We start from the raw sequence: 22,601 nt of genomic DNA on the forward strand, positions 1-22,601 counted from the left end.
AAACCTACCTGGACTCATCCAATTAGAGAATACAAGGGCATCACCTGGCATTGGATGAATCTATCCCTAACCCAGAGAACAGAGGAGTAGGCAGGTAGACGACATATAGGTTGTTTATTTCTGTAGTCTAAATATATATGTTACACACACACACACACACACACACACACACACACACACACACACACACACAATGCTTTATGTATCAGAAATTTCATCACAAATCACAGAGATTTCTCCTTCACAGAAAAAGTAAATAAAAAGTTTGGAAAAGTGGTGTAGACTCGGGCCCTTTCTGTATTTTACCTCTAGCCATACAAGGGCTTGTAGTACAGGAATGGTTATTTTGTTTTCAGTTCATAAAACTGGTAATGAAGGTCTTACTGGAAATCAGCCTATGTAGTATTTTGTGGGGGGAGAGGGCAGATTTACTGAAGGAGTTAAGCAACATGTGGGAATGACACAAGAGCCATCACCCAGAAGGGCTGTAACACATGCTCTTTGGGGAAAGCCCTCATTCCACATCTATCTGACTCTTCAGTAATACATGAGGTCTTCTGTCACAGGATCAAGAGAGAAGGTCAGAGGTGAAGCAGCGTCGTGAGGTGAGCGACTCCATGTAGAGTCAGACCAGACAATTCTGCAGGGTCTTCCTCTGCATTTGTTTCAGAGTCTTCCTCACTGGAGACAGCTGAGCATCTTGTAACCGTTGGACAGTCACAGGAGTGGGTCATCAGTTACTTGGAGCCCGTGACCAGTGACATGTGTAAATGTTACTCTGCAAAGAAATCAATGTGTTTAAAAGTGCATGTGCTCTCTGCCTCCCTTCTTCCAGGGAGATTATGCCCATCAGTCACACCAGCTGGTGGATTATCCTTCCTGACCCTGGGAGGTTAGCTTGACCGAGCCAACATGGGCCCATCACACTAATGGCTGGGCCTCTTGTTTTCTAAAACTGCCACTGAAGTGATGTGCTTGAAGCCCAGTCATTTTCCAGAAGCTCCCACCACAGCAGCAGTTCTGAGATGGACTAACTGTCCCATCAAGCTCGAGGTTTGCAGGCTGTGATTTAGAATCTGGTCCATGGACACAGACATTTACCTCATACCACTTTATCTCATTACTGTAAATCGATGAAACAAGCCATAAGTCACCACTGGCAAGCGGTCCATTTAGATATAATGAAAGAACGATAGGCCTTTCAGTCAGAAATAATGTCATATAATAAGAAGCGTGGGAAGGGAATGCTTGGTGGGGAAATAAGTGACAATGTTTAAGTACCAGGTGAACAGTCATCTAAAGAAGGTAAGCAGATATGCTTCACAAAGGCAAGGGCACATCATGCCACGTTTCATCAAAACTCAGTAAGAGGGCAGCAGGAAACCTCCCAATGACTCCCTTCTCTGCAGCAAATAATGACAGAAAGCCCCAACCTGCCAGTGTTCTGATACGTCCGCCTGGCTAGTGGGAGGGTCCTGCTCTGATATTGTGAACAGCTCAAAAATGTAGAAGCTTATAGATTTCATATAAACTGTTAATGTTAGCATGGATCCTTCTTGAGCACTGAATTAAAACCACTATTGATTGCTTAAACAAGTATTTATTGATTGACCACTAGGTACAAACACTAAATAAACTATGAATACAGAAATGCGGGCTGTTAAATGATTGCACATTTTGCTGAGAATACGCCCAGACAGACATAACCTCCAACTTAGCAGTATCCGTATTTGCTAAATACATGATATTTAGGTTTAAGCCCAATAATGGTGGGGAATTATGAGGGAAAGGGATGATGCATTGTGTGTGTGGGTATTTGTAAATGTGAATTAAATCTTCTAATACCGTAAAATGCACTTCCTCCAAGTTTTTCTCGCTGTGACAATGTATCTCACAGGTGGCTTCAGTGCTGAATGACATCATTAAAGGGCTGAAGCCTAAATCAGGTCAAGAGCCTCTCTTGACCTGAGTCAGGATCAGATGTGATCTTAACTGATAGATGACATAAAATCAGATGACTACCCAGAACCCATGAAGGATCTGTATATGGTAAAAGAAAGTGCAGTGAAATTGTATTAATGAAGCCAATTAAATAACAACTCCCTAAGCCGGGCATGGTGGCGCACACCTTGAATCCCAGCACTGGGAAAGCAGAGGCAGGCAGATCTCTGAGTTCAAGGCCAGCCTGGTCTACAGAGCAAGTTCTAGAGCAAGTTCCAGGACAGCCAGGGCTACACAAAGAAACCCCATTTCAAAAACACAAAAAGGAAAAAAAGTCTTAAAAAATATAAAAATAGGAACCCCTAACCTTAGAAATTTCTCTTTTAAATATTTTAAAGCTATTGACATGGGTCCTTCCAACATTGAGTCTACATAGTAATTTTGTTTATACAAGTATAGATGAATTACTGGGAGAGAACTGGATGGCTAGAATAATATGATGAAGGCCATCCTGCCTCTATAAACGCTGACCTATATCGTGGGAAACAGGACCTATTCTAGACAAAAGTTTCAGGGTAAGTTTTATGAGTTTTCACCCCTTCTCAGACAATATCTGCTACTATTAGCTCAAATTGGTGACTGTCCCACTACACTGACTTTCAAATAGAGTACTTGGGAGTTTGCTAGTGCATACACTAAAAGCACACACATAGTTGAACTCTTCAAGTTTTCTTCTTGGCTTATTGATAACTACACAATATTTGCCTTTAGGTTAAGAGTAGTGATGTGGTCCCAGGGTTCTTTTAGTTCAGGAACGTGTGAGGAGACTGATATTACAAAAATCCCATTACCATCTAAGTTAAGTGGCAGTATGGAAGTATGGATCTTAAATATATTGAAAGTCCCTAAGACACTTTATAATTCCACAATGATAGAAAAAGAGAGCACCAAGGGTTCTGGTTTGTATGTGGAATACAAATGGGTATTTATTTTTGTGCTATCCCTTGGGAAACCAAGCGCACGTTAGTTTGGGGTGCACATCCCCATGAACAGTCTTCTGCATATCTCATGCAACACAGAGTAGAAAATAACGTGGGACATGAGAATTATAGGCATGCCTCTGTCCTTTACCATGACCTGTTTTTTATAGGAAAAAAATAAGTCTCTTATTTATATAGGAAACTAATAAATACATCCACTCACCAATTTAGGTAAAAATGTAAACACATCTACTAACTTAACGAAGATATCATTTTTTAAATTATTTTGAGGAGTACGACTGAATATCAGCTCAGGAATACAGATCCAACAAGCTCTGGAAAGAGCAAAGGAATCACAGTCAATCCGTAAGCCAGTTAGTGTCTTCCCCTCCCTATACCAGGATGCAGTCTCAGGCTACCTTGAAATTTTTACTACTGGATCAAGTGTAATGAAATCATCATTAGGGTTGCTATTTTATATGCGTCTGAGTCTTGAAGGTTATATGAGGGTAAGATTCTGTTTTAGTTCCATGCTGTATCTTTGGGGGCTTAGTGCAACATCTGGAACACAGTGCTAGTGCACATTACCTCATTATGGAATTAATAACAGTGGCATAGACAGCAGAGTAGAGTGGGAAGGGGCCCGACTTGGACTGACAACCCAGTAGTCAGGACATGCTGAGGACCCTACAAAGAAGGAGACAGAGAGCAATGTCTCTACTGAGCTACACATTGAGTTTTCTTTTTTTCCCAGTAATGTTCAGTGCCCTCCTTTTAGGGCCATCGATGGAGACTGCTGGATGTAATGGTTTGCAAGGCAAGCCCAATAAGTCACTGGGGTTTAAGGGTTTCCAGTGAGTCATTAGAGATAGATTGGGTAGCTTAGAAGGGTCATAGAAAAACACAAAAAAGACGAGAAGCAGAAGGAGAGGGGAGCAGTGGGTGTGAACATCTAGATGGGAGCCTGTGGTCCCACAATAAAAGTCAGGCTACTGTCACTAAAAAGACCCAGGTGTGGCCGGCAAAATAAATAAGTAGATAGATAGATAGATAGATAGATAGATAGATAGATAGATAGATAGATAACATTGGAATTAAAATAAAAAAAAAACAGTTTCAACTCAGTCACACAGAAGCTGAGGCAAAAGTATGGCGAGTATTAGGCCTGTCTTGGCTAGGAGGTATTGGGTTCTAGGCCAGCCTTGGTAACTTAGTGAGACCAGCTCAAAATAAAAATCTTTCCAAAGGCTGAGGATACAATCCAGTGACAGAGTACTCACCTAGCATAAGCAAAGCCTTCAGTTCAATCCTCATTATTAGGGAAAGAAAATTTAAAGAAGACCATAGATTTTAAAATTCTATTAACTTAGTATAAAACTGTCAGATGTTTATAAAAGAATGACTGGGCTGGAGAGATGGCTCAGGCGTTAAAGGCTAGGCTCACAACCAAAAATATAAAAGAATGACTATTAACTGATTGCTTTGATGAAAGTAATATCTTCTGTTTTGTCATGCTTGTTTTCATGAACATAAAATGTATATGTTTAAATACTAAAAGGAAACACTCAATAGTCAAACCTGTACATGAATAGCAATAATAAAATGCTGAATATATCCTAAGAAGAATCCGGTAGGTCACGTTGCTATTGCTGCAGATGAAAGAAATGAATCCAAAATCCTCTGAAGAAGTTCTGCCAGGCAGTAACACACGAGATAGTTCTTCCTCTAAGCGCAGCATTTATCTGGAAATTTCTAAGAGGGAACAATTCAAGACCCACGCATCAAGAAATAAAACACAATTTTAAAATTTAAATTCAGTAGGAAATAATGGTAAGAGTTCTAAGATCTCAGAAAACAAAATGTGTTGTTGACTTGTAAGTTGCATCAACTTGGACAGCTAGCAATAATTTCTTCACTAGAAAAACAAACGATGTTTGTTAAAGAAAAGAAGTCGGAAAATAAATTAAAAATTTTGCAGAACTGACACCAAGATTTATGCTACATGTTAAAGAATGCTGGAGGAAAGAGTAGGTTGCTAGAATAATTGGTCTACTCTACTAAACTCTACCTCAGCTTGGCATGTTTTTTTGGATTTTTTTTGTCCATATAGTATTTACCTTTTTAAACCCAGCTCCATTATCTCATTGATAAAACATGACTAAAGTTACCAGGTATGGAGGATTTATACCCCATATTTTCCACCCCTGAGTTTATGAATGTATGTCAGCAGATGGCTTTTTTGTTTGTTGGTTTTTTGTTTTATGTCTGTCTGTCCTAGGAGACTCAGAGCATCCTAAGGAGGATAGTTCTGTGTTATTCATCTTTATGTTTTGATGTCCAGTATACCCGACTAGGTACCTCACTGCCTTTAAGAAAGTAATCTTCCCTTCCAAACTTCCACTTTGTCTTCTGGGAAACAGCTTGCAACATTTACTGTGTGAATGTCCCATGAAGATACGAGCTCTCTCACTTAGAAACCCCTGGAACCCAGGCTCACACTTAATGCTGACTTGACTCCTCATTTGAGTCATTTCAACACATACTGAAATGACTTGAATCATTTCAACACATACCGCATGACAAGTCAGAATGGAGCAAAGAGTCTACTATCTTCACCCTCAAAACAACAGTAGCCAAACCAACCAATACAATGAACAAAATTCAAAATAATTTCTGCTTCAAAAACTGAAATGGGTAAAAAAAAAATGATAGCCTTTTTCCTCATATGCATATGTGGTCAATTTGACATGAATTTTAGGTACTCTGCAAAATACTCAAGTTCATTCATGGTCTACGACCATAGAGAGCCATGCAAAAAGACTGGAATTCCTTGGTCTAGGTGAACCAGGTCTCTCTCTATAATTCCGATCTACAAAAGGTTCTGTTCACCATCCCCTAACTGTGTATACTACATGTAATAGCCTAGAACATCTCTTAATCAAATAGGGTACCAATCTGGGATGGAGATAGAGGGAAACAGTTGTAAGGGTCCCACATCACAGAATTATTTTATGGACTACATCATATTTGAGAGGGAACCAGATTGAAAACATACAAGATAAACTATACTTTCCAATTATACTTTCAGACAAAGTCAGAGTATTTTGACACTAAACACGGGAGTTTGTCAGAGAGCCTGCGAGCACACAGGACAAAATGTTTACTCTCTCAAATCTCAACTAAGTACCCTGAAAATGCACTTTTGAGCTACTCTCTTCCACTAACCACATGGCATTTATCTACAGGCAGAGCTGCTGTTTGTTAAAACTTAATTCCCATGCAGTTCTCTGCATCTGAAGAGCCAATGAATGTTCTCTGGAGATGAGCTGGCGAAGCTGACTAAACAGTTGCCAGGGCTATTCCTGGAGACGATCTTCACTCTAAGGATTATTCTCCATGCATCATTTCACTGGGGATGCCGGCACACACTTCAGTAGAACTCATCTGACCCAGAAGGCGCTCCTCCTACCACGTCTTTAAAACACCTGTCATACAGAACTCATCAAATTGCACAATAATTACCTGCTGGAGCTTCTGTTTCGTTTTCCACACTGTGAGAGTCTCATGGACTGAGACAAAGCCGCCCATCTTAGCATCCACAGAGCCTGACATGGTCCCTATTTATAAAAATCACCCTATAGGAGGATACAGACGTAATAAACATGTCCCTTGCTTTCGATGAGGTCACAGTGCGATCCATGTATATAATGCACTACAATATAACCCATAGTAGTAGGGGTGATGGAGGAGAAAACGTTTCCCCTACAGCATGTCCTATCTAAGCTGAGACTTGAAGAATGACAGAAGGAGAATGAGGGATAAAGACCTGCCTATTCTGGGCAAAAGCAAATCAGAAACAAAGAGAGGCAGGGTAAAACACGGACCTGCAATCAGAAGGAGGCCAAGTCAACAGATGAGCTTAGAGGCACCAGGAGGGGGTATCAATAGGTTTTTAAAGCCATATTCAAGGTCCTTGTGCCAAAGGAAGAAGTGATTTACTGCTGAGTCTAAACAGGGAAGTAGCACATTGGAGAAACCCTGGAGAACTGATCCTGGGTTGGAGGGTGACAATATTGAAGGCAGACAGGCTAGTTAGGAAGTAGTTGAGGCAAGCCAGGTGTGAGGTTATGTGGGAAGAGAGAAAGGGGGATGGATACAGAGAACAGGATCCAGGTTGCAGAGATTTTAAGGATACTGAGGGAACTCCTACAGCCTGATGTGTTCATAGACATGGGAAACAAATGGACAAAGGAGAACCAAAGATCACTTCCAGGTTGTGGGCTCTAAGGGTGAATCCTGATTGGACAACAAGTGCCTGGATTATCGAAGCACACCTGTGGACAGGTCTTTAAGGATTAAAAAAAGGCTTGGGAAGGCCTGCCTTAAATGTGAGCTGCGCCATCCCACAGGCTGGGGGCCCAGATGACAAACAGGGAAAAGAGCAGAAAAGCATGTGCCCATACTCCCCACTCCCTGCCCTTGTTCCTGACTCTCAAGAACGGAAAAAGGGCTGCACTGCTCTCTTCCATCATGAGGAGCCGACACCTCTAACATCATGAGCAAGCTAAATCATCTCTGCCTTTCAGTTATTTCTCTCTGGTGTTTGTCACAGAGGCAGACAACGGACAAGCACATGGGTCTAGCAGGAAATATGCCAGTTGCCAAAATGAAGAACACACTGGAGTTTCGTCATGATGATATGTTAAATTTTGAGTCTTCGGGGCTCTGAAATAAAGTAATCCAGCAGGAAGATGAACACAGGCAGCTGGACAGACAGTTCAAGACCAGACTCCAAAATCCACAGAATGCTGACCATCAAGAAAGCCATGTGAAACAGAAAATGTGATGTGGACACCAGCATAAAGGGCATGAATAAGACACTAAAAAACAGCCTGAGGAAGAGCCTGAGGGGCAGAAAGACCAGGAGAGGAGACATGCCAAGGAAGGTGAGCAAGGAGATCCTCACAGGGACATTTCAATAAACTCAAATGAAAAAAGGGAATCTGAGCCTCGGCCATGTGAGCAGGTTTAATGGGCCTTTGAGCTGGGAGCCAATGTGGGAAAAGAATTGGAACTGAGAGTCTGAAGTCAGTGAGGAATGAGGAAAGACTATTCATTCCCAAAGCATGATGGGAAATGAAAGAAAAAGGAAAGGTAGCAACCTGGGGCAACTCCAGAATATTTTATCCCTTAAATAACATGTTTTTAAGTCACTTGAGTCTGATTCATTACATATTAGAGACATTTTCTTTATTTTATGAAAAGCACACTTGACTGTAATTAAAAAATAAAATGCATCCCTTACTCAGTCACCTTGACAATGTTTAAGCATTATCTTTAAAATGTTTAAGCTCTACTGACATTAGTAAATCAACGATTTAGGAAGAGATGTAGAGACTACAATCCATTTGTTTTAGAGTGGTCATTTCTTTAGCATCAATGAAAGTGTATCAGATACTTAAAACACGCACTGGTTTCTTCATTCAACTATACATACCATAACTCAAGACACTCAGGATGCTTCTCTATATACTCTATCATTCTGCCCACACACATCTGCTGCTTTTAAGGATATCCAAGATTCCATCTGGACAGGACATTCTGCATCACACCTACCTCAAACCAACAACAGAAAAAAAAACCCACACCTCCTCCTCAAGGTGAAGGACACTTCCTCTCTTCAGTTTCAAAATAGTTTCTCTGTTAACATGCTGTTAAGTGTGTGCGTCTAAAGCAAGATTTTGATGGCTAGGAAAAAGAAGGCACCTAAGGAGGAGTGAGGCTGCTGGAAGAAACAAGAACTCCACAAAGAAAAACACAGAAATGGAGGACTGGGCTATGTTTCTGGAAAGAACAATATTGGAAAAGGTCTATTATCCCTATGTTGTGGGTTAAGGGGGTTTTTTTGTTATGCCAATTAATAGCTTAAACTCTTTATTTAAAATCTGGCAAGCTTATTCTAAAATTAAATGGAAATGAAAAAAGCCAAGAATAATGAAAATAATCTCTAGGAACAAAGTTGGAGGACTAACACTATGAGACCTCCTGGGCTGAATTTACAGACACAGTCAATAAAGAGTGTGGCATCAGTGCAAGAATTGAAACGCAGACCAGGGAAGCAGAGTTTAGACACTGACTCACAGCAAAGCTGCCAGAGGACAGTAGATGGTCATGGGAGAAAACAATAACCCTTGACTCCTTCCTCACACCATACACAAAAGCACCACTGGCTAGATAGAAATAAATCCAAGATGACAAAACTTTGGGAAGATGGCATAGGAAAATTCCCTCATGATCTTGAATAAGATAAATACTACATAAAAGGAAAAGAAAATCCCCACAGCAATGAATTAGAATGATATGCTGGGCTTCAACAAAGTAAAGAATCCAACTGACCCAAAGATAGCATAAATAGGGCTAGGGAGATGGCTCAGTTGGTTAAGTGTCTGCTTTGCAAGCATGGGGAACCTGAGTTCCAGCCCCAGAACTGTTATAAAAAGTCTGGTGTGGTAGCTCACACTTGGAATTCCAGTTCTGAGAGGCAGAGACAGGAGCATCAAGACCACCTCCAGATGGCCTAACCTAAACAGCAAGTCCTAGGTCAGAGAGAGACTCTGCCTCAAAAACAAAATGGTGGCACCTGAGGAATGACATCGGAGAATAACCTCAGCCTACACATCCATGAGCAAACATGTGCCCCCCACACACACACAATAGCGCACATATGGGGCAATTTCCAGATGTGGGGGAATATACCACTGTATGTATCTGAAAAGGGTTCATATCCTTTACTTAGAAGTAGCTTTCTACAAACCAGAAACTAAAAGTGAAATCACTCAACTTTATTTTAATGGACAAAGGGTTCAATAGGCATTTCACAGAACAGGCTACTCAAGGGGCCATGAAGCAAATAAAAATGTTTAACAATTTAAGTGATCAGACAAATTCAAATTAAAACTCTAATAAAATATACTGAAGACTCTTCATTAGTAGCTGGAATGTTTTGTATAGCTGTTTTTTTTAAGTAATTTTTTTTTAAAAAAATGCCCCAAAGTGTTACTGAAAATGCAGACTAACTGGCGCTCCTACACACTGCCATGAGAAACAGACATTGTTAAAGCTGCTTGGGGAAATCATCTGGCACTATCTACTCGGGTCTTTATCACTCGCCAATGCTACTCCTACACATTAGTACCCATACATATGTGTACACACACACACACACACACACACACACACACACACACACACACACACATGCCACATTCATATGCTCATAGAAGCATTATTCAGAATATTCAGAATTGAAAGTAACACAAAAATACATCAGAAATAGAATGGAAAGCCATTTTAAAACACACCGAAAGGACCTCCAATAGCAGTGATAAGAGCAAATGCCTACACAAGCATCCATCCAATAAACCCCACAGACAGGTTCTATGCAAACAGCCTAGGGAAAACACCATACAAACTACAGGATTCATGATATTAGTGCTGACCTAGTAATGAGGTCAGAACAGTGATAGTCTTTGACAGACTAAAGAGCCCTAGAGGACATAGAACAGCTTCAGATTTGGCATGTTGATGAAGTGGCAATGACGTCATTTGTTGGGCTGTTTCTGGAAGATAAGAGTACTTCTCAGTATGTCTTTGAGGTTATGATACACAGAGATGAATACAGGAGCAAAATAATACAAAGCCAATTACAAATCTTGGTTTTCCACATTAACATACCTACAGATTTGGAGTTTAAATGGCATTTCTAACAATAAGTATCCTAGAAAGTTGAATACATTTGAGTGGTCTATATATACACAAGTCTGTCTGAAGTCAGTGGAGACAAAGGTTAACAACATCATCTAGAGATAGAAATAGAATCTCATACCCCAGAGCCAGATTCTCAGTCTCATCCCAGCTGAAGTGAAGGGGGAATTCTCTGAGCTGAAAATTCCTTTCACGTCTGTCCCTGGAACCAAGAGTTTGGATGAGGGAAAAGGCAAAGTCAGGCCTTTTGTCTCCTTCATTGCACTATCAAGCAGACACCACAAACATGTGACCACCATGGTGAGATGTTTTTCTTACTTGCTACGTTGCAAATAAGACATCTTAAAGAAAAACTTTATCTTCCCTTTTGAGGGAGTGAAAAAAAAAAGGAATATGTTTTAAATAGATTTGAGTCTACTATCTGTAACCCACACTTAGTTGCAGACTGTTTCTACAGTAAGTGAAGGATTCCTACATCTGTGACCTCACAGGGACAGTCTTCACTGCACCCTGAATATGTCCTTTACTTACATGCAACTGAGAGGTGCTGTGGATGTCTTTCTGTATGCTGTGAATATATGTTGCTCTGATTGGTTGATAAATTACTGCTCAGCCATTAGCTCAGGCCTACCACTGACTAGCTGTTATACTTAAACTCAGCCCATTTCTGTTAATCTATATGTTGCCACATGTATCGTGGCTTTACCTGTGGGCCATTACATGCTGCTCCTTGAATGGCGGGCTGGTGTCTCCTGACTCAGCCTTCCTCTTCCCAGAATTCTCCTTGTCTGCTTATCCCACCTATAATTCCTACCTGGCTACTGGCCAATCAGCATTTCATTTATCAACCAATCAGAGCCACACATTCACAGCATTATGATAAAAGATAAATTAGATACAAAACTTTGGACTCACAAATATAGGATAGATAGAATATTTTCTTTAATTTTGCCAAATACAAATAGACTAGATACTATAACTATAATTCTTGCTTGATAACTGTTTCGTTATATGTAATTTTACTATGTTGAAGTTAAAACCTTCCTTTTAAATAGAAAGGAAAGGGGAAATGATGGGTGACACCGTTCTTTATGCTGCACACAAGTAAAGCCACAGAACACGTGGCAACATATAGATTAACAGAAATGGGCTGAGTTTAAGTATAGGAGCTAGTCAGTGGTAGGCCTGAGCTAATGGGACACAGAAAAAATTCCAGCTACAGAGAGGTGCAACTCTGCATTGAGCTTTCATTTGAGCACATCACACAACTGACGTAAAAGTCAATGATCCAGCAAATGAGTTCAGATGAGCTTTCATGGAACACTGTGCTGTCTGTCAAAGATTTGGCTGACCAAGAATTTAACAGGAGAATGTTCCCTCTATTGGATTAAATATAGGGAATCACAGAAACTGGAATGTGTGGTATTTCTGAGTTATCAAGAGATAGAAGAATATTCCAGGTACCTCCAAACCTGCAGAAATGACTTTCTAACTCATAGGCCCAGGATGCTATTAAAGAATACATCCCTTTCTCCTCCAATCTGGAATTTTCTCCCTCTTCTCTATATCTGTCTATGTCATCTCTTACCTCTCTGTGTCTCCAGTCAGGTCTTGCCCTTTTTATTTTCCATTTTCTGGAATGAAGGTTAAAATTCAAGCAAATAAGTGCTGGGCTTTCTGGGTCAGGCCAGTGGTATTTTTGTTGTTGCTGCTGCTGTTCTTCTCTTCTGTGGTTTTGTTTTGTTCTGTTCTGTTTGTTTGTTTGGTTTTGCTATTGCCTTCAATAAGAAAGAGGCTGCTGCAGGTGGGTGTGGCCTGACTGGCCCCAGACCCAAAGCTCAATATTCCCTGTGTTGGTTTAATGAGAGTGGTCCCTATATGTTGGAACACTTGCTCCCTAGTTGGTGGAGCTGTTTAGAAAAGATTAGGAGGTGTGGCCTTGTTAGAGTCCATTTGGCCTTGTTGGAGGAGATGTGTCACTAGGGTGGGTTTTGCAGTTTTAAGAGTCTATGCCCTTCCCAGTTAGCTCCCTCTGTTTCATGACTGTGGTCTTAAGATGTGAGTTCTCAGGGACTGCTTCAGCACCATGCCTGCTTGCCTGCTGCCATGCTCCCTGGCATGATGGTCATGGACTCTAACTGGGAGCCCCAAACATATGCTTTGTTTTATAAGTTGCTTTGGTCATGGTGTTTTTACCACAGCAATAGAAACCAAACTAGGACACATGACCTCCACAAAGTGACCCTTCCCTTGTATCACGAGTTCACTGACAGCACTTTGCTGACAGACACTTTCTCTGGAATTGTGGGATACCACAGGACACTTTTTTCTCAATAAAACCTATATTTTGAGTGTTTATAGTCAGCTTGGTAAAAGCATCCCAGCTATCACACTCCTAGACAAATATGGAGGCTGATGGATGCTGCTCTGGTGGAAGATCCACCTCAACTCCCCTCCTCCATCTCTTTCCCCAAACCCACCCCTTCAAAGCCACCAAACATAGCTCCTTCCCCAGAAAGGCTCAAGACCACTCCCACAGGGTATTTAACCTGCATCCCAGAAAACAGACAGGTGGTTTTCTGGTTTCTTATCCCTATCTCCTCTCTGGGGGGCCAGAGAATCACCTGGGTACTCTTTACCCATTAAACTGGGGCTTTTCTAATTCAATCTGATTTGGTCTGATACGGATTGTTGCATCGGCAGAGAAGCTTATTGGGGTGCAAAGAACTTATCAGATGCAAGTAACATTATAATTATAAGACACAGCATGATGTTTTTGGAAGGCTTGCGCTAGATCTGTTCACCTACCCCATGTTCTTCCTGAAGCCCCCCCACCCCCAACACCATACAGGGTCCATCCCTTCCCCTGGCACTGCCTCAGTACCTTACCCTAGCCACCATCCAGCCTGTTCTTTTCTGCTCCTTGCTTTATCTGGCTTTCTTAAGTCTGAATTCACCATTCAGCACTTGTATTAGCCTTATTTGATCATATTCCCTGTATTCTGCTCAGCTGAGACAACTGGCCACTGTCCTCCACAGATGGGACCTCAAAATGGGAAGAGGCACCCTCTTGGAAAAAACTCGTCCTTTACAGGATATCAGAATGAAGAGAGGCTACAGTTCCTCATTTACACCCGTGAAGGCATTGGCAACGAAGGAAGGGCTTTTATAATATGGCCCATGAGCAATGTCGCTTTTCAAACTTTCTACTGTTTTTATCACCATCCTGGTTCCCACAGAATGATCACCTGCAAACGTCCGTGAAGGGTGACTAGACAGGGAGTGAGCAGGAGCCTCAACAAGCGATTTAGACTAACCCTCACCTCCATGCTGGTTCGCATGTGTCTCAGGGTAGCAGCTCCATGTGTGATTCAAACCCAAACAGAATCCTCTTCCCATTATTCTCATCACAACCAGACGCAATGGCTACTGGAAACAGGCTAACTCTTTATAATCGGAGCAGAAAACGGAAGCAAGGTGTCCTGATGGATCAAGGACTTTTCACCAGGTCACCAATAAGAATTCTGTCTACAGCCTGAACCTAGCTTCAACTCGGGGAAGAGTTCAGGGAAGGATCCTTCAGTGGATCCAGGGTCAGAAGAAATCAGGAAACATTTGTTCAGCAGCACGTTAGAACACGTCTATATTTATCACATCTATAGTCAATGCTATACATTGCCTCTCAGCGTCAAAACAGTATGCTTGCAAATGTATCCATATCCTTCAGCAGGACAAATGCAGAATGGATGGATGCACACTTCACTGCACAGCTCCTGACATGAGTTGATTAGGCTCAGTAACCGTTATTAAGTGGGTTGCTTTAATCATTTGTAATGCTCTATACTCCTTGTACTAAACTCCAGGGCTAGTTCTCAAGTGTTGGGGTCTGACATTCCCCCTCAGTTTTGGAGGAATACAAACTATATGCCTGGCCCAGTATAACTTCCCTTTAAAATAAGGACAATAATGGTAGATGTGAACATTCTTGGGGCCCTTTTCAAAGTAGAAAGTTTTGAATATCTTTTTTTTTAGTGTTGTAGATGAAACTTACAGTCAAATTAAATTCTTATTTTTCCACTGCCAGACAACTAAACAGATTGGTGCCTTGTGTCAATCGTCATCAGAGAGGCTTCCTCCAGTAGCAGATGGAAGCAGATGTGGAGATCCACAGCCAAATATGCAGAGAGAGAGCCTAAATTGCAGGTCTCCTTCGGGTCCTTCCCCTTGGAGCTCAGGAAATCCATGGAAGATGGGGCAGAAAATTTGCAGGAGTCAGAGGGGATGGAGGACACAAGAAGATGATCTACTGTTTCAACTAAGTAGGGTTCATATGGGCTCCCAGAGACTGAAGGGGCAAGCACAGGGCCTGCAGGGTCCTCTGCCTATGTGTTATGGCTGTTAGCCGGGAGTTTTTGTGGGACTCCTAACTGTGGGAGTGGGTGGGTGTGTCTCTGACTCTTTCTCCTGCTCTTGGGACTCTTTTCTTTCTCTTGAGTTGCCTTGTCCAGCTTCTGTGTGAGAGCTTTTGCCTTGTCTTATCACATTTTGTTTTGCCATGATTGGTCATTGTCTCTTAGAGGCCTGCTCTTTTCTGTTAGGAGATGGAGGGGGAAGCAGGGTTGTGGGGAGAGGGGAGGTAGCAGGGAGCTGGAAGGAGTAGAAAGAGGGTAAACCATGGTTGTATGAGAGAAGAATCTATTTTCAATTAAAAAATTAAAATAATAAAATTTCCTGTTTCCTTCACAACACTAGTTGTCAGCACTCTCTATCTAAATCACATTAATATAAAATATAGAGTTCTTTTTATCATTTTTAATGAAAAAACTCCTACCTTCTCTGAAATCAAGACAAACACAAGGCCAATGGAAAAAACTGTTCAGAGTTTTCAAAGAGGGCAGCGAAGGTCTCTTCTTGTGAAGCTGAGGCCTAGACACACAACTGGCAATGGGGAGGAACAGGAAACAGTGGCAAGGACGAGAAGGAAGTAACGGCACACACAGCAGGGGCCGCGGGTTACATTCACGTGTGAGATGGCTTCAGTCACACTAAGTGTATTTCCCAATCATCAGATACCACCAGCAAACAAGCGCGCTCTACTTGACCGGGATTCAGCTGTGCCTGGGTTGTCTTAAACAGCTGGGCACAGGTCGGCCACTGAGACTCATGTTTAGGTTTGGCACCAGGCCTCCCAAACAACAAAGCAGGTGACATTCCACAAATACATGCTTCTAATAAATCACTCTGTCAGTTAGACGGTAACATTTACATCTCCTCCTTCCAACTCCTAATTGGCTAATCAGTCGCAAGTCCAAATTACATGGTACCGAAGGCAATAAAAAACATAAGCGCGTAAACAGCAACACAATGAGCCCTTGTGATGTCAACTTTCCCCTGCTGAAACATGCTATTTCTGTTTGGGGAAAGAAAGACTTCATAATGAGACCACTTTTATGAAGGCCCTAATCAAGTAAAACCAAAGAACACAATATTTAGTTTAGGGTACATAATATTTTAAAGAGGATTAAATCTTAGGGTGGTGGAGACTTCAAGCAGGAAGCAAAAAGATTGGCCAAGAAGAAAAGATGTGTGTGTGTGTGTGTGTGTGTGTGTGTGTGTGTGTGTGTGTGTGTGTGTGTAAAATAATTTATGCACGCACCACACATTGTTTCATCCGTTATTCTATGATTAAACGTTTTTCAACCCCCCTCTCGCTTACAATATGCAGGCAACTGGAGAGAGAAACCAGGAATTCAGGAGAAGGAGAGCATGGCAAGCTTCTGTTCTGCAGAGGGAGAAACATGCTGATCTTTCACCTTTTCTAGCTGGAACACTGTTGGGGGCTTTGCAGGACTTGAAGTAAGTTAAAAAGAACTGCTAATATTTACCACTAAACCCTCAGTCAAAACAAGATATGCCCATATTAAAGTGGAATAAAAAATATATGTGGTTCTTGCTCCTAAACTGATAACTTAAAAAGAAAACTGAATTTTTACTAATCAAAAAAATTTCACCAAAATATCTCCAAGATAACTTGGACATTTTTAAAAATCATGTGCTTCGGCTTATACATGAAGATTTTTCTCTAATCTTGGGTCATTTCCCAAAAATGACCGCATCATTTTCCATTATCTAGTAGCTATCCGACTGAATTAAAATGTTTAAGAGCTATACATTATTGCTGGGGCGTTTATAGTTTTAGTGCAGTTTTAAAGATAAGATTGCCACTAGGGGAAATACAGATGCTAATGAAAATTCAATTAGACCTTAAGGACAGGGTTGCATAACGAAGTCTTGGACACTGGTGGTATTCACTTAGATGAAGAACAATGAGGGAGACATGGTTTGGGAAAGAAGTCAAGAACTGTTTTAATATAAATTTTAAAAGAAGACAGTTACACTGAGGAGCAGAGGCTTAGAAGAGACTGGGGCACCAAGTTTCACTTTGGAGGACCATCATCACTGAGGGAGCCTTTCAAGCCAGGATATAAAATGAGCTCCCTGAGGCATGAATGTGGTCTGGAAAGGGAGGACATCTAGGAATAATTCCCGGGGAATTCAACACTGAGGATGAAGAAGAGGAAGAGAATACAATCCGGAGGAATAAAAGAGGAAACTGCCACAGTGGTGAGACAGTACCCCAAACAGTAGGGATTCCCAGAGGTCAGGTTCTGTGGTAGTCCTGCAAGGAGCTGACCAACTGACCCAAACATTTCTGGGAGCTTAAGTTACATAAGGACTCAGCAATGCCATACTATTAGCTGATCTGGTGGTCAGGAGTGGCCTGCATTAGAGCTGATTCCTTGGAATGGAGTGTTTTTAACCAATAATGGGGAAAGAGGAAGCTGAAACCTGGAGTTCCAATTTTAGCTTTCAAGTTTTGCTGAAAACATACCCAGAGAAATTGGGTGGAATTCGGCAATTGAAGATGAAGACAAATTTTATTTTGTTGTGTTAAAGATGACAGATGGCACAGCTTGTTTGTATGCTGATGGAAACAGGATAGTCAAAATGGAAAACTGTACCACAAGGATGGGAAAAGAGATATTCGGTGTCATGCAATACTCAGAAGGCAAGAGGTTTTGAAGTCAAGTGTGTTCACAGGCAAGTTGAGCATCGTGAAAGGAGGGGTGGATAGACAGCTTCAAGTAAAGATAAGAGGATAGATTGGTGAGTGGCCGACATGCACGTTCCTTCTGATTGATTTTATTCTTTCACTGAGACAAGAACACAATCATTGTGCTCACTGACTTAAAATTGTTATCTGGGTGTCAATAAGTGACAGCCTATCCCCAAACAGAACATCTATAACACAACCCCTACACCTAAGGCTCAAGGAAACACCATCAAAGAGTAAAGAGAAAGACTGGAAGAGCCAGAGGACCAGGGCGCCTGCTGTGTGATAGTTTCTTATGGAGAGGACAGGGATGTTGCTCCCATGAGGTCTTGACAACATGCCTGCCTACAAGAAAACTTCCAAGATCACACTAGTCCACACACCAACATAGATGCAGGAAAATTTCAGAAAGCCTCGTGCTTAGATGAAGAGCTCCAGGCAGTGAGTGATTGCTAAGGAAGGGAGAACCAGGTTTCTTGGTTGGTTGGTTGGTTGCCTGGCTGACTGGTTGGTTAGTTTATCCAAGGACAAGACCCCAATCCCAAGTAGTCAACTCTAAACATATGCAAATAAGGGCAACACTAACTGTAATAAATAAGGGATAAATACACATGCAAATATATACATACCTAACACAGAGGGGAGAGGGGTGTCCTGAACTCAAAAAGGAATTGAGGAGACATCAGAGAAATTAGAGAAAGTATGAGAATGGTGTAAATACATTGCACTCATGTATGAAATCCTTAAATAAACAGATAAATAAATATAGTTATCTGGGGGAACTAAGCACATTGGGGAAGACGACAGATAGATGCCCAAGATTCTAGGACTGAGAAAATTGGTGAAAAGCCTTCTGCCTAGAAGCATGTTGTGCACCACTTGAGATCTGTAGTCCTAACTGCCCAGCCACACCAAGAAGAAGCCTCCTGTGACTTTCTTTAATATGGTTGTGCTGCTTGGATAGCCATGAGTAGATGAGAAGTAGAGTTCACACAAGAGTACTGATCTCCCAAGTAGAAAAGACTGAGGACTGAAAAGAATGAGTGCTCAAAGATATGCTAGCGTGTACTTAGAAAGTTCGAATGTGGGCTACATGCCGATGTATCAAATAATGAGGAAACACTACATACAGGATTGTGAATGGTGGAGGGAGACAGATGACAAAAAGACCAAAAAGCCAAGGATCTCCGAGGCATGCTCCTGACAGAAGAAATCTCACCTTTCTTTTATGGTCTACAGCTTTTGAAATAGTACACTGTAATACGAATTGATAAACGGTCTCATTAATAAAAAAAAAACCAGGAGCCAGATATTGGGATTAAACCAAAAGATCAGAAAAACAGAGAGAAGCCAGCCATGTATAACCACTTGGAGATCCTCAGCCAAAGAGCACTACTTCCTGTCTACCCACGCCTATATGCCTTTCTGTTCTGCCATCTCATTTCCTCTCTCTGTCTAGTTACATCACTTCCTCTTCCTGCCCATCTCTGTCACTTCCTGTCTGTCTGTACAGACCTCCAGACCTTTATGGTTAGTGCTGGGATTAAAGGTATGTACCACCATGCCTGGCTCTGTTCCCAGTGTGGCCTTGAACTCACGGAGATCCAGATGGATCTCTGCCTTCTGAGTGATAGGATTAAAGGTGTGTGCTACCAATGCCTGACCTCTATGTTTACTTTAGTGGCTGGCTTTTTCCTCTGATCCTCAGATAAACTTTATTGGGGAACACAGATAAAACATCACCACAGTACACTACATTTCTATTTGTGTTCCAGGATACTAGGGCACTTTTTTTTTTAACTAATTTTTTTTCCCACCAGGCATGGTGGTACACACCTTTAATCCCACCAGAGGATTAAAGATGAGGCAGAGGCAGGAGGATCTCTGTGAATTTGAGGACAGTCTGGTCTACACAGTGAGCCTCAGACCAGCCAGGGCTACATAGTTAGACCCTGTCTCAAAGCATGCATGCACGTGCACAACATACACTTTCATACAATATATTTTGAACAAGTTTTCCCCCTCCCCCAACTCCTCCAAGATCCTTCCCACCTCCCTACCTACCCAACTTCATGTTCTAACTAAGGCACTTTTAATATATCAAATTAGGTCACAACATAATGACTTTGTACAGAAAACAGAAATTGGTTCCAGTAAGGTCACAGTCAAACTATGCATTTAAATCTTGATGTTATATGAAAAATTCAATATATCCAAATTAAAATATCATTTAAAATTATCATGTGTGGCTGGTCTCCAATTAAAAACATTAAATAAGAATAAAGCAACTGAGTTACAGCTCCCATGAACATGTATGTTGGCTGCTCACATATCTGGTAGACAACAATATCTGAATTGAAAGACACACTTTTCTCTTTTGATATTAGTTTTCAAAGACATGGAAGTCATTAAGAAACTGTTCATCAACAGTTAACTCCTAGTATCTACCTACTGCCCTGATCGGCATGGCTCTCTGGTACTGGACAAAAGTGAAACCTTAGTGGAACTCATGTCGTGGGGTTTGAAGGCTAAATCTCCTGTGTGACGACGACAATAATACAAACTTCTTTAACTTTTCTTCCTCCTTGTTATTCAAAACCGCAAATCATGCTTTTTGTTTTTAAATGGTATTTTTTATTTATTCTTTGAAATTTTTATGCATGTATACAATGTTTCTTAATCAGATCCAATCTCCATTTACCCTTCATACTTTCCTTTATATATGTAATTTTTAAATGTGCATGTATATCTACCCATATCTATACCTACTGATCTAAGATATCTTACTAGAGAGCCTGTGTATTTAATCTCTCTACCTTTCCTCAATGTTACCTTAGTTATACTATTAGTCTCTAATGTTAGTCCTGAAATGACCACGGTCATTGCAACTCTTGGCTCTTGTGCCTGACCACATAAATAACAATTAGGATGATACTAGAGAGCATTGAATTACACGGTTAGGTTATGCAATTTAGCCGACATTATCTCATTTAATACTCGCAACAACCCTACATGATGGGTATTATTATTATTCCCCCATAATAAGTGAGACAAACAAATGAAACAGAAGCATTTGGTCCTACAGGAGGGAATTTGCCCAGACCAGAGAGTTGACAGATGGAAAAGCCAAGACTGAAACTCACTCTGACTTGCTCATCTCTTATGCTATATAATATGGTAGACACATAGTATCACTAATATTAACAGGATCATACAAAATTATATTAATTGCCCCCAATATATTGGTGGCATAATTACTGAGAGGTCCTGTTTATCATTATCCATTTATATTCAACTATAAAGAAATGGCTGGTGAAACAGACATGCTCTTTCAGAGCACCCAGTGAGCTATATAAGTTAGCCACCGACCTCTGAAAATATCCGTGGTAGGAGATCTGAACTCAGGATGCTTTTCTGTAGTTCCTGACAGATGTCACTGAGCAGCCTTAGGAAGCTTTCCCTCCCCAGCTTTCCTCCAGGCTTACCCAGAGAGGAACACTGACAGGAGATTGCACAGAGGAGGAGACAGAAAGGTGGGCTTGTATTAGCGACTTGTCTGTCGCTCTGACATAATACCATGACCAAAGTGTCTCTAGGGAGAAAGGGTTCCTTATGACTTACGGTTCCAGAGGGATAAAGTCCATAATGGATGGAGAAGGTTGGAGAGCAGGAGCAGAAAGCACAGCAATAGTTCATCACACATATGAAAGCAGAGAGAGAGACAAAGAGACAGAGAGACAGAGACAGAGACAGAGAGAGAGGGAGGGAGGAAGGGAGGGAGAGGGAGGGAGGAAGGGAGGGAGAGGGAGAGGAAGAGGAAGAGAGAGGGAGAGAACGAACAGGTAGTGGAGGCGGGGCTATAAACCTTCAAAGTTTGCTGAGCGGTGGTGGCGCACGCCTTTAATCCCAGCACTCGGGAGGCAGAGGCAGGCGGATCTCTGTGAGTTCGAGGTCAGCCTGGTCTACGGAGTGAGATCCAGGACAGGCAACAAAACTACACAGAGAAACCCTGTCTTGAAAAAAACCTTCCAAGTTCACTCCCAGTCCCAGTGATGTACTTCCCTCCAGCAAGGCCCTGCCACCTAAAGACTCCATAATCTCCAATGCCACCAACAGGAGACCAAATATTCAAATACCTGAGCCGATGGAGGGCACTTCTCTTCAAAGCACCCCAGGGTCTTTGCTGTCCTCACTCAACTCCTAAAGGGACCCGACGCCACGGATGAACGCACAGGTTGCTGCTGCATGTCTAGCAGTGGTAGCCTGCCCCCAATTTCTAGCTTGCAAGGGTTATGCAGTCTTATAAACGCTATGCTCTGTCTACACAGGGGACTATTTCCTTCACAACACTTATTCAAATTACTTTACTTGTAGTGTTGTAAAAAATCCTGCGCAGATATAGAAGTCATCTGCTTGACCAAGGAATATGCCACAGTGTTTTGAAAAGAATATCTACATGTATGTGGGGGGCTGGGGGGTGCATGAGCACATGGAGGCTAGAGGTCAACTTTGGGTGTCATCTGTCATTCTTCATTAGCCATCTCTCTTGTTTTTGAGATACATTCTCCAACTGGCCTGAGGCTCACCGATTAATTCAGATTGGCTAGGCAGGGAGCCAAGAGGTATCGGCCTATGTCCGCCTCTCCAGCGCTGAGATACCAGTCATCCCCACCATGCCCGTCTTTTTTAAGTGAGTCCTGGGGGATGAAACTCAGGTCCTTTGTTTGTGCATCAAGTACTTTACTGACTGAGCCATGTCTCCACTCCTTGTACGCTTTCTAACAAGAGCAAGGATGTGCAAG

At 41.7% G+C, this 22,601-nt stretch overlaps 1 protein-coding gene across 5 annotated transcripts in view; it reads right to left on the reverse strand.

The window, feature by feature from the left end:
- The window catches only part of Aig1 (androgen induced 1), a 224,868-nt gene that overhangs the window by 189,711 nt on the left and 12,556 nt on the right, over window positions 1–22,601 (reverse strand). The window lies entirely within an intron of this gene.

This window comes from Peromyscus californicus, unplaced genomic scaffold (assembly GCF_007827085.1).
Source record: "Peromyscus californicus insignis strain IS unplaced genomic scaffold, ASM782708v3 Scaffold_22__1_contigs__length_63687245, whole genome shotgun sequence".
Taxonomy (NCBI): Eukaryota; Metazoa; Chordata; class Mammalia; order Rodentia; family Cricetidae; genus Peromyscus; species Peromyscus californicus.